Source organism: Caretta caretta, chromosome 1, assembly GCF_965140235.1.
Source record: "Caretta caretta isolate rCarCar2 chromosome 1, rCarCar1.hap1, whole genome shotgun sequence".
NCBI lineage: Eukaryota > Metazoa > Chordata > Testudines > Cheloniidae > Caretta > Caretta caretta.
In genome coordinates this window covers 171,362,440-171,375,416 of record NC_134206.1, presented here as the reverse complement: position 1 = coordinate 171,375,416, position 12,977 = coordinate 171,362,440, and the positions used below count along the sequence as shown (strand labels likewise).

At 39.4% G+C, this 12,977-nt stretch overlaps 1 long non-coding RNA gene across 1 annotated transcript in view; it reads right to left on the bottom strand.

The window, feature by feature from the left end:
* Positions 1-11,808: 11,808 nt before the first annotated feature.
* Positions 11,809-12,977, bottom strand: part of LOC142070569 (uncharacterized) — a 57,465-nt gene continuing 56,296 nt past the window's right edge. Inside the window, exon 3 of the long non-coding RNA XR_012666435.1 lies at positions 11,809-12,365. This is a non-coding gene — a long non-coding RNA (uncharacterized LOC142070569). The remainder of the gene's footprint in view (positions 12,366-12,977) is intronic.

Below are 12,977 nucleotides of genomic sequence, written 5' to 3'. Positions count from 1 at the left end.
CTCTGTAACTAACACGATAAGCAATCCAAAAGCATTATTTGTGTAGGTTGTTTGTAGAATCTGTTCCATTTGTCAATTTGTAGATCTGTTCCATTTATCAACTCACATGGGTTGATAAATGGAACAGACTCTACTAAATACTCACATGCTGGAAGTACTTTTAGGGAAAGGGGGTTATGTGAAAGTTTGAATGCAAAAAAAAAAGCAATTTCTTGGTAAATAAGAGTATTTGTTAGTGTCATAATATTTGAGGTGAATCAATGGGACTACTCACATGCTAAAGAGTGCTGTGCAGGATTAAGATCTCTGGGGCAGATCCTCAGTTAGTGTAAACTGACATAGCTCTATTGACTTAAATAATGCATTGACTGCAATTAAGCTATAGCAGTTTAAACCAGTTGAGGGTCTGCCCATTTATGAATTTTCATATTTGAATTAGAAGAAGTTTTTAGATAAATGTGAATGTTCCTTACTCTCTTATTTAAATGTTCTAATGGTGAACAGTTAGAGTCACTACTCAGGACCAGTAGGAGGCATATGGCAAGGAGGTAAGAATCTTTGTAAACAGGAAATAAAGACAGTTTGCATTCATCCTGACCACAGTGTGTTGAATTGGATTGAATAAAATTGCAACAGATCACAGAACTCCCTTGTAGAAAGAGGAAAGGGGGGAAAGAAAACAGACAGGCTAGCTTTCCAACCAAGCCAGAACCAACAAACAGTGGCATAGAGCTAGCAGCAGAAGAGGCCTAAGAAAACACAGAGGCCCTGAGAAAAATATTATGGTGAGTCCAGGCTGTAATCAAGAGTGAAGATAGGAAAGTAAGGCACACTGAAGCTAAAGCTAGACACCAGAAAACAGTTTTCTTCCTTAAAGGGCCACATCAGGCAAAGGCAGCAAAGAAAAGGGTGGGGATAAATCTCTAATCTGGTGGAACAGCAGGCATGGTCCATCTGATCCAGCCTTCTTCTAAATAACACCATCATCTGAATTTGATTTCCAGCAACCTGAGTGATGGCCACTCTGAGTAAGGAGATTCCAGTGATTCTGTCAGGCTTCAGTATTAGATAGCAAATCAGAGGAGAAATAAGTTAATATCCTGCCCTAGACAATGGGACCTGCAGGAGAGGACATTAGCCTTTCCAGAAGCCGCACAGCTGATCAAATGAAACAGTTAAGTACAGTAAAAGAAGAACTGGATAAGCATTTCCTGCTATGCCCACAATGCGATTTTTCAGTGGACATGATTTCAGTTACGGAAGCAAGACAAGGGCAAGTCAGAATGATTTCATAACACCCCTGTACAACCTAATCCAATGCTGGGGTATGGGGACATGAGTAAAGAATTATCATAGACTGGCTTGTTGTAGGGCTGAGGGACAGCCAACCATCAGGAAAACTCCAAAATTACCCAAACCTCACCCAAGGGGCAGCTAAGAACATAGTCCTCCAAAGTCAACAAACTTTTCTCAGGAATAATTTGGAGGCGGAATCTGTAGAAGCCATACACATGAGAAGGAAAATACCTCAGGAGGTATTTTGAATACATTCTGAAACAATACATTCCCAGACCAGTACAAGCACAAAGAAATCCAGAGAGGACTATGCTAACATAGACTAAACAAGTAGCATGAAAGAATGCCCATGGTGTGTATGACGTTGCACCCCACAATGCTTTATGGGAATATGCTTATGAATGTACATATGACATATCTGGAATATGTTTTATGCTACATATGCCATGTAACATATCTATGTAAAGGTTGTGATCTACTGAATATATTCATCCTATTTGTATGCATGTGTCATTTTTGTACTCAAAGTTATGAATATTGGCTGTGTACTTGCTTGATTTTAAGTAACCTTAGTAAAGCATTTGGTCAGCTTCTTGAGAAAGGAATGTGCAAATTAAGTGCCCAATCAAGAAATGCTTAATGGACAATGAATCTTGGAAGGCTCCAATCCACATAAGAAGTCTACTTGAGGACATTCAAGGTAGCATGGGAACCATGGCTGCTACCTGTAAGTTCTGAGTCGTGCATGGACATGTGACTTGCCCATGTGACTCCAAAACGCCATCTTGTAGCTGGAATTTGACACAGAGGGAGGGAGAGGTCTCCACCCACAAGAGAAAGTCTATTTAAACCCCTGGGAGACCCCTCCATTTGGTCTTCAGCTGGCTCAACAGATAGCCTCTCCACCCCAAAGGATACCTGAAAGAAACTGGGACAAAGGACAGTAACTACAGGGGCTGTGAGTGATTGCTGGACCCAGACTAGAAGGAGACTAGTCTGTAAAAGGAAGCTTACGGGAACACCTCTGAGGGTGAGGTTTTATCTGTATTCAGTTTTCTTACTGTATTAGGTATAGGCTTGTGTGTTTTTTTGTATTTTGCTTGGTATTTCACTTTGTTCTGTCTGTTACTACTTGGAATGACTTAAATCCTACTTTCTGTATTTAATAAAATCACTTTTTACTTATTAATTAACCCAGAGTATGGACTAATCCCGGAGGGGGGAGGGCAAACAGCTCTGCATATCTCTCTATCAGTGTTCTAGAGAGCGAACATTTTATGACTTTACCCTGTATACATTTTATACAGGGTAAAATGGATTTATTTGGGGTTTGGACCCTATTGGGAGTTGGGCATCTGAATGTTAGAGACAGGAACACTTCTTACGCTGCTTTCAGTTAAGCCTGCAGTTTTTGGGACGTAGACCTGAGTCTGTGTTTGTAGCCGACAAGCGTGTCTGGCACTAGCAGGCAGGGCTCTGGAGTCCCAAATTGGCAGGGAAAGCAGGGCCAGAAGTAGTCTTGGCACATCAGTTGGCAGCCCCAAGGGGGTTTCTGTGATCCTACCCGTCACAAACTACCTCACAAAAAATAGCTTTGTCCAGCAAGGGACACCACAAGTAGGAAATGTCTAAAAAGAGGATGCGATGCAGCAGTCTAAGTTCATGGTAGCAGGTATCTTTCAAGAAAAATACACAAAAGTTACTGAGATTGCATAACTTAGAGCCATAGAAGATAACCAAAAAGAACCATTATGGATCACCAGGGTCACCTTGGGAATATGTCAAATAGACTTTAAAATAGACGCAGATGCTGATGTAACATTGATTCCAGAATCGCTTTATAGGAGGATGAAAGAATCAACACTTCAAGAGCCAAAAAATATATTGAAAGGCCCAGGACAGTACCCATTAAGCATAAAAGGAATTTTTTAGTCACTCTAAAATGAGAAGAAAGACTGCTTCTGTTGTGAAAGGATGCAGAATGGTTATCCCTATGTCACATCAAAGCAACAGGAAGTCTGTGACAGACTGCATGAAGGACACCAGGGCATTAGAAAATGCAGGGAGAGAGCTAAACAGTTTGTTTGATGGCCTGAGCTGAACAAATGACTACAACAGATAATTAAGAAGTGTAGTATTTGTCATTGCATGAGGACCAATTCACCAGAACTGTTACTACCATCTGCTCTACCAGGCATGCCATGGCAGAATGTTGGAACTCTTCTTTTCTGTTTGGATAATGCAGCTTATCTTTTGATAACTGATTAATTCTCAAGATTCATTGATATTGAACAAGAAGTACAAATGGAGGAAGGATAAAAATCCATCTTTGCCCATTTCAGAATTCCAAAGCAAGTCATCCCTCACAATGGTCTTCAGTTTTCCTCTGAGACCTGCAAGTGGTTTGTAGATACCTATGGTTTGACTCATGTCCCATCCAGCCCCGTTTCCCTTGAGTAATGGTGAAGTAGAATTCATTGTAAAGACAATTTATTTCTAAATCCTCAGCTCAATTCATCTTGTTGGCATCTCAGTCAACACCCCTACCAAATAGATTCAGTCTTCCAGAAGTGTTGGTGGGAAGGAAATTGAGGTCCAGTATCCCAGCCATCCCTTCCCTACTAGACCTTTGTTGGTTTGACTTTCTGACACTACAGAAGAAGGAAGATTAATATAAAACTCATCAGAAGAGGGACTTTGACAGACATCAAAAAGTCAAATCCTTGAGCGTACCAAATCCAGGAAATCATGTCTAGGTGAATAATTCTCCCCCCCCCCAAAAAAAAAAGGAGACAGGTCAGAACCCGTCAATACTAAGATGTTGTTATTATGCCAGATGGAATTCTGTCAGAACTGGTGTCATCTAATTGTATAACCAGGTGGATCTCCAATATACACTGATCACTACCCAGACACTAAAGCTGTGAACATCCCTCTGTCTGACTATATAGAATCACTAGCCTTTCCTTTCAGAGGAACAGCCGTGTTAGTCTGTATTCGCAAAAAGAAAAGGAGTACTTGTGGCACCTTAGAGACTAACCAATTTATTTGAGCATGAGCTTTCGTGAGCCACAGCTCACTTCATCTGTGGCTCACGAAAGCTCATGCTCAAATAAATTGGTTAGTCTCTAAGGTGCCACAAGTACTCCTTTTCTTTTAGCCTTTCCTTGTGAAGAGAGATCCTGTTAGAGAACGATGGCCTCTGGCATTCCTGGAGATTGCATAAGATCTTGATAATTCAAAAGCCAAAAGGCTTAAAAGGGCAAAATAAGTTCCTAACAGAAGACTAAAGTTTCAGCAGTCTAACCTGTTCTTCATAGGGCTGTTTATTTTTTGTTTTATGTTGCTATTTCATTCCTGTTATATGTTGTTCTTTGGTGAATAGTTTTTGAAAAGCAAAGAATTATAGAACCTTTCACCAAAGGAGCATGTAATGTTAGTTGGGAACATTTAGAGACACTATTCAAGGTGGCTACTAAGGGCATATAACAAGGAGATAAGTATCGGTTTAAACAGGAAATATTGTCTTGCATTCACCCTAACTATAGTGTCTAGGGTCTCTAATCTCTATATTAATATCTAATAAGAGAGTAGAAATACTACCAGTCAATTAAGGTGACTAATCACACACTGCATATAATTTAGAGAGTTACTAGTGATAACTAAAGTTAACATTTTACAAACAACCTATGAGGTATAGACTCAAATTTATGCACATAACCCATTCAAAAACAAGAGGAGTCCGGTGGCACCTTAAAGACTAGCAGATTTATTTGGGCATAAGCTTTCGTTTCATAAGAAAACACTTCTTCAGATTCAGTCAGGATGGATGTGGTCCACTCCCACTAATTGATGAGGAAGTGTCAATACCGAGAGAGGGAAAATTGCTTTTGTAGTGAGCCAGCCACACCATCATACCACACCAGCGACACGATCATAGGACCCAAGAATATCAGCCACACCATCAGGGACTCATTCACCTGCATATCTAGTAATGTGATATATGCCATCATGTGCCAGCAATGCCCCTCTGCCCATGTGCATTGGCCAAACCGGACAGTCTCTACATAAAAGAATAGATGGACACAAATCAGACATCAGGAATGGTAACATACAAAAGCCAGTAGGAGAACACTTCAATCTCCCTGGACATTCAATAACAGATTTAAAAATAGCCATCCTTCAAAAAAAAAAACCTTCAAAAACAGACTTCAAAGAGAAACTGCTGAGCTACAATTCATTTGCAAACTTAACACCATTAATTTGGGCTTGAATAGGGACTGGGAGTGGCTGGCTCACTACAAAAGCAATTTTCCCTCTCTTGGTATTGTCACCTCCTCATCAGTTATTGGGAGTGGACCACATCCACCTTGTCTGAATTGGCCTTATCATCACTGGTTCTCCACTTGTAAGGTAACTCCCTTCTCTTCATGTGCCAGTATATTTATGCCTGTATCTGTAATTTTCACTCCATGCATCTGAAGAAGAGGTTTTTTTACCCACAGAAGCTTATGCCCAAATAAATCTGTTAGCCTTTAAGGTGCCACCAGACTCCTCATTGTTTTTGTGGATACAGACTACCACGGCTACCCCTCTGATACATAATCCATTCAAAAAATTCTTCAAGCTGAAAAATGCATTTACAGAAATTAGGTTTTGTTTGCCAACGATTTACTAAGAGAGGCTACATTCATCATGTATTTGCAATGGATAATTTAATCAGCTCTATTAACTAATAATTTTATAATGCTTCAAGAGATTGTGGGATTTTCATTTTTGTCATTTTAAAAACTACTTCAGATGGAATTTTCAATAGCGCCTAAGGGCTTGTCTACAAAGAGAAGTTATTCTGGAAGAACGGAAGGTGTGAATTTAAAGTGCAATAGCTCCAAACATGGATGCTCTTATTCCAAAATACGAGCACTCATGTGTAGAGTTATTCCAAGGAAGCTAGTAAGGACTAACTATTGCAATAAGTTTGCCTGTGTGGACAAGGCTAAAGAGAGTTAAATGCCCCAGTGCATTTCATTCAGGTGCTTTTTTAAAAAAATCTCCCCTTTAGTCTTGGGAGACCTCTGAAAGGATAATTCTATATAGGTCTTGGATGACTGAAGCCACATCTTTTCAGTCAGTAAAATGTATTGCAAGAGGTACTTAGCAAAGGTATTCCTGCAGACAGGGGAAATATGTTATGATTTTCCTTCCTTTTGGATGCCCCTGGGCTATTTTTAAAGTTTACGCACAGACCTGGACTTTGGGACATGGATCCTGGAGCAGAAACGTAGCTCACTTTTTGCTGAGTACTCTACAACTAGTTTCAGTGATAAATGGAACAGATGCTACAGACTACCTCTCACTAATAATGCTTTTGGATTGCTTGTTGTGCTCACTTGCAGAGCTGAAAGATCCATTTTTCTTCTAACCCTTAAGGACACTTCTGCATTAGTCTTTCGAGGTCTAATCCAATCAGTGCCATTTTTCCACTTGTGGGTAAATGGTCATGTAGCGCCACTGTCTATCATTATAAGCAGTGGCTTATGGAACTTTCAGTATGATTCAGAATTTCTATTTTCTTCTATAACCTGCTTTACTGAGCCTTAGAAGCACTTAGAGAGACGCACATAGGCAAAAAAACAGGGCTTTCAGACTGGTGAGATGTTGTCTTGGTTACCACTCACTTTTATATGCTTTGTTTTACAGCTTGAAAAAAAGGATATCAGTAGCGGACATAGTTAAAAAATAACCACATGCACACATTGCTTCGTGACAAATTTAAAAGATTATGGCCAAGATTAAGTGAGATGGTGCCACAGCTTCATTAAAAGGAATAGATTCACAGAAGTAGCAAAACCATTCACCACAAAATCCATACTATCATTCATAATGCAAGCTCTCAGGCGATCAGTATACAGTGCAGTGTTTTAGACAGATTCCTGCAATGAGGACTAGTTCCACCCTTATCACTATGACTAACAATGATCCAGGAGATTCCATTCCAGATCCCTGGCTACATTCTGAAATCCTACTGCGCATGGAAGAGTCGAGCAAAATTTAAGGCAGTCTTCAAAATACTAAAGGAAAAGGCCATCATATTTTTTCTTTGTTAATCTCATAGACATGTCTTTCCTCAGCAGTTCTTGTTCAATTCCAGCAATACAGCTACTACAGACATGCTCCCTGTGGCTCCTGTATCCAATATTATTGGGACTGTATCTCAAACAATCATAGCTCTCCAGCCTGAAGAATTCTAGTCAGCTATAGGTATGAGGTTGTGTCTCATCTTATCCTAGGGTGCACAAATGTCCATTAGCAAAAATTTCAGAATAGGAAATGAAGTCTGGGAGTAGCCAAAAAGAGAAGCTGACATACACATTGCAAAGCCCAGATTATTATTATTTCTTTTAAATTAAATGATATTTTCCACTGAGTTCCATTATTAATCAAGCTCTTCAAATAATAAAAACAAGACACTGATCCACAATTATTTTTGCAATAAAAACTTCTGTTTTCTTGTCATTTTTATTATTTTGCTTTATTGCCATTGTATTACTGTATTATTATTGTATTGTATTATTAGTGTTCATTATTGTATTGCCATGGCATTATTGTATTGCCATTGTTTATTACTGTTTATTATTATTGTTTTTATTAATTATTATTTGCAGTTAATTGGATGTCTGCTGGATATTTATTTAAATGATTGTGAATTCCTAATGTATAAACATGCTATACATTTGTACCATGTAATGTTAATGCTACATCCCTAGTCCTTCCATTTTGTCTCCTCCCTGCTGTTTGTTAATTCCACAAGTTCTGTCAAGTCTAAAGTAAGATTGTTAGCTTTCTAAAGTAGGGATCACACTTTTCCATTTGTGCCATGGTGTCCAGGACACTTGTGAGTGCTGCGAAAAATAATTTTAGTGGTATCAATAGAGCCCATCACGCATTATTTAGGAACTTCCCTGTTGTATTAATTTTCATTAACATTCAAATGACTGAGTTTTACTAACAAATGTTTGAAGAAAATGCATTGCATAATTGCACATATGAATAGTTGTGGAAACCAAACTATATAGTTCACATTCTGAAATCTTTATCACAATTTGTTGATTTAGCCAATCACAGAATAGAAGCAAGATCACGTGATTTAATCTGACCAGTCACCGTTCAAAATTTTAATATAATTATGAATACTTACATCAAAATATTTTGTGATCAATTCACTAAAGTTATATATATATAAATATCTTTATAAATACATTTATTGGGAAAAACACTGTCAGCTCACAGATCTTCCAGAAGCAGAAAAAGCTAAATTAATCTAATGTGTGTATTAATTATTTGTTCTACTCTAGTATCTATTTTTCTTCATGCTTCCCTTGAATAACATGGCATCACAACACAATGGCAGACAACTGTGCTTGCTACCCCAGAAATCTATTTGACCTTAATTTTATTCTACTAATGACAATGCTTTCATATTTTGCCACTCTATACATCATAGGGAAATAAAAGATAGTTAACCTCAACGTGACACTAGTAATTTCAAGTTATTTTTATTCTTGGTATCCTCTATATGAGGTCAGCTCTTTAAAGGACTCATTTGAAGGATTTCTTTGGCAACGGCCAGGCTGACACCAACCTTCCTCCTTTGTCAATTAGGCTTAGGACTGACTATGCAATATTTTTATTCTTGGGTACTATCTTTAGTTAATGAACTGGATCAAAGAATATTGACTGTAGTAAAACTAACAGGTTAAACAAAAACTATTTATTTTTAATTAACATGTATTTTAAAACATTTTGACTTTTGCCTCTTACTATCTTCACATACATCTTCCTTTTAACCAGTACATATTTTCAAGCATGCTGTTGAGAAGTGGCCTTGGGACTGGAAGCTGGGAACTCTAGCTGCAGCTTTGCCAATGATTTGCTACATGGCCTTATGCCATTTTCATGCCTGTTGTAAGGATTAATTAGTTAATGTCTGTACAGCACTTTGAAATGTAAAGTGCTATATAAAGACTAAGGGCATGTCTTCACTACCTGGCTAAGTCAACCTAAGTTACGCTACTCCAGCTATGTGAATAACATAGCTGGAATCGACGTAGTTTAGGTCAACTTACCCGGCTGTCTTCACTGTGCTGCTTTGATAGGCGACGCTCTACAGTCAACCTACATTCCTCTTCTCAGACCTGTGAGCACTCACAAGACTCACTAAATCAACCCCTGCTGCATTGATTGCAGCAGCGTCGATCTCCACATAGTGAAGACAAGCTCTAAGTATTGCTATTAAACATACAAATGAATAGGTCTGTACTAATCAGAGGATTAAGTAAGTGGGTTTTAGACAGAGCTCTCTCAGCTATCTTCTAGTGTATGTTCATAATTCTTCCCCCTCAGAAAATCCCACAACCCTTCCTCATGGCACAAAGGAGAAGTCAGGCCATGGACCTGTCCTAACTCCATTTGTTTTGGTTGCTATGACCACATTCGGAGTCCTTGTGCTTCTTGAATGCAAGGATTATGATTCTTCTGGATGAGGTCACAAGGTTGGATGGGGGAGCAAAGAAGGGCTCTTGGAAACCTTCCACTTCACTTGTCTCATTTGCCTCTCTTCGACATGATATTAGAAATCACAGTCCATATTAAGCAGGAGGCATTTGTTAAAGAAAACTATGACAACAGACAAACAAGCTTCCACACAAATAGAGTTCCAGCTTTGTCTTCCTTGTCTACTATAAACCACACCCAATCTGGAACTCTGCACAGTGCTCAGAGCCATCTATTGTCTTAATAATGTACTGTAAGTAAAAATAGTATGCACACCTCAGGGCTGAGTATAATCTGTTCTTCTCTTTTAACCCCCAATAGTACAGTAATTACGCTATATTTCAACGGTCTACACATATTTAAAATGTAAGATAGCCTTATTATATTATGCAGAATCTTTAAGCTTCTCAAAGCAAGTTTATATTAACAGGAACAATACAGATCAAAGGGTAGTGGAGAAAAATGTAAGCTGTGTAAGTGATTTCACAATCGTTCCTATTCAAAAATATACATCCCTGGGTCTGTTTATTTAACCTTCTCTAGAAGGTGTTAAATTGCAAAAAGATCAGAGTGCTTGAGACACAACTATTAGCCAAATAAAAAGCAACTGCCTACACAAACACATGGATGCTAACAGAAGACAGGGGTCAATCCTACAGCTATCTTGCAAAAATAGAAAATTCTGAACATCTGACAGAAAAGCAGGGAGCACACTCTCCAACTCCATCTGTTTTCTTTCTGTCTGGGACAGGAAGCAGCAGCCAGCAGAGAGAGACCTTTTCACAACTTTATCCTTTAAAATAAAAAAGCTCCAGGGATGTAATTATGGCAGCTCAGATGTGAACTACAATTAATGCCCCTTTCCTTCCATCCCTACTTCTAGATTTGGGTGAACCAACCTTTTCTCATATTATTTTGTGAGTAAACTTCTTTTGAATACCTGTGAAGATTAAGACCTGAGGCAAAATTCTGGGTCACTGGAGTTAATGACAGTTTTGATTGCAGGACAGGTGGTGACATAACCCCTTGCTGGTCTGAGTTGAACCACAAACACATGACTACGGTGTAAGTCAGGGATCGGCAACCTTTGGCATGCAGCCTCATAGGGTAAGCCCCCTGGCAGGCCGGGCCGGTTTGTTTACCTGCTGCATCTGCAGGTTTGGCCAATCGCAGCTCCCACTGGCCGCGGTTCTCCTGGGGGCTACGGGAAGCGGCACGGGCCAAGGGATGTGCTGGCCACCATCCCTCAGCCTCTCCTCATAAGTCATGTGCCCCAGCCCCCTAATAATTTTCATTGGCCTCTGGTGGACTCTCTCCAATTTGACCACATCCTTTCTGTAGTGGGGGCCCCAAAACTGGATGCAATACTCCAGATGTTGCCTCACCAGTGCTGAATAGAGGGGAATAATCACTTCCCTCGATCTGCTGGCAATGCTCCTACTAATGCAGCCCAATATGTCATTGGCCTTCTTGGCAACAAGGGCACACTGCTGACTCATATCCAGCTTCTCATCCACTGTAATACCCAGCTACTTTTCTGCAGAACTGCTGCTTAGCCAGACAGTCTCCAGCCTGCAGCAGTGCATGGGATTCTTCCGTCCCACGGTAGTCTTCTAGTCCACACTGTAGTTTCCATCGCCCAGTTACTCTTTGCAAAGTGACACCAACACATACCCCCACTTCTGAATGTCCCTAAAATTGTTACTTCCCTAAGAAGTTACGTTCACTGCTTTTTAAAGCGACAGAAACAGCAGCTTGTTCACCAGACTGGAGGTAAACAAGCTGCTGTTTCTATCTCTTTAAAGAGCAGTGAGCGAAACTTCTGTGAGTGTTCCAGGAGAAGGCTGGACACTCCAAGGAGGCAGTTAACAATCATTTCAGATGAATCAAAGCACTGGTTTGGTTTACATGAAAAGTAAAACAAGTTTATTCAATTAAAAGGAGATTTGAAGTGAGTTCAAATACAAGGCATAAAGTTGGAAAGGGTTACAGACAAAAGTAAAAATACATATTCTAATGGCTAAGACCTAACAACCTAACTTAACAAGCTACAGTCTTTGTTCAAGGTAGTTTCCTCACCAATTTTCCTTTTCTAGCAATGGCTGACTATCGTAGTCAGGATCCGCACAGAATCCAAGGCACTGGTTTTCCTTGTCTCATCAAATGAAGGATAACTGAGGGGCTCACTTCCACTCTCTTTATAGTCCAGTAAACTTTTGAAATCTATTAATCTGAAATGTCCTTTTTTTCCATGGTTTCTGGTGTAGATTCCATGCTGGTTCCATCCACTTTCCCCCAATTATTTTTCACAATGCAAATGATCTCTTCCTGCAGCCTTCAATACAAATGAATAACTCATAGAATTTGGCCACACCTGGTCTGAGGTGTTGGATTCTTTCCTTTGTCTAGAGGAAACCTGTTTATCAACTCCCCCGACATGCCCAGTTTAAATATATTTTAGTCACATAATTTCAGCACATCTGTATAATCCTTTGTGGGTTGATTGTACATACATCCTAAAAGAATATTAATGATCAGTGAGTTATTAGTTTTCCAATGACATATTATATAACACCATTTAGATACAAATTATAATAATGAACTAGGGTACACTATGCTGGTCAGGCCAAGTGAATCTCACTGTTAGATATCAGGGAGTCCCTTGCTTTCTGGTACAGGGATGCTCTCAGGGTCACATCCCTTTTAAGAGTTCCAAAGTCCTTAGCCAAAGATTTTTTAAAAATATTTTGGAAATACTAAAAGACCCATATGGTCTTTTCCGGCCCTGTGTTTGGTTTAAAAAACAACAACACAACAACAACTTATGAAATCAGAAGCCTCTAGGTGTGAAAGGAAGGACACAGATGCAATTTGGTGAGAAGCTGAGTAGGTAAATAGACCTAAATAGTGTATCGGGAAGATAGCTTAGTGAAAATGCAACAAAAAATTAGGGATGGCACCATCTTTCCATTACTAGCTTTTATGCCTCCGTCACTGTTAGGCTTGGGAGGGAGAGGCAGAGATAAAGTCTATACACCAAGGCACAGTTTAACAGGGTTGCAGTAATAATGACATTTTGTTCCACAGATAGATGGAGAGGAGAGAGAAAAAGGATGAGTGCTACAGCA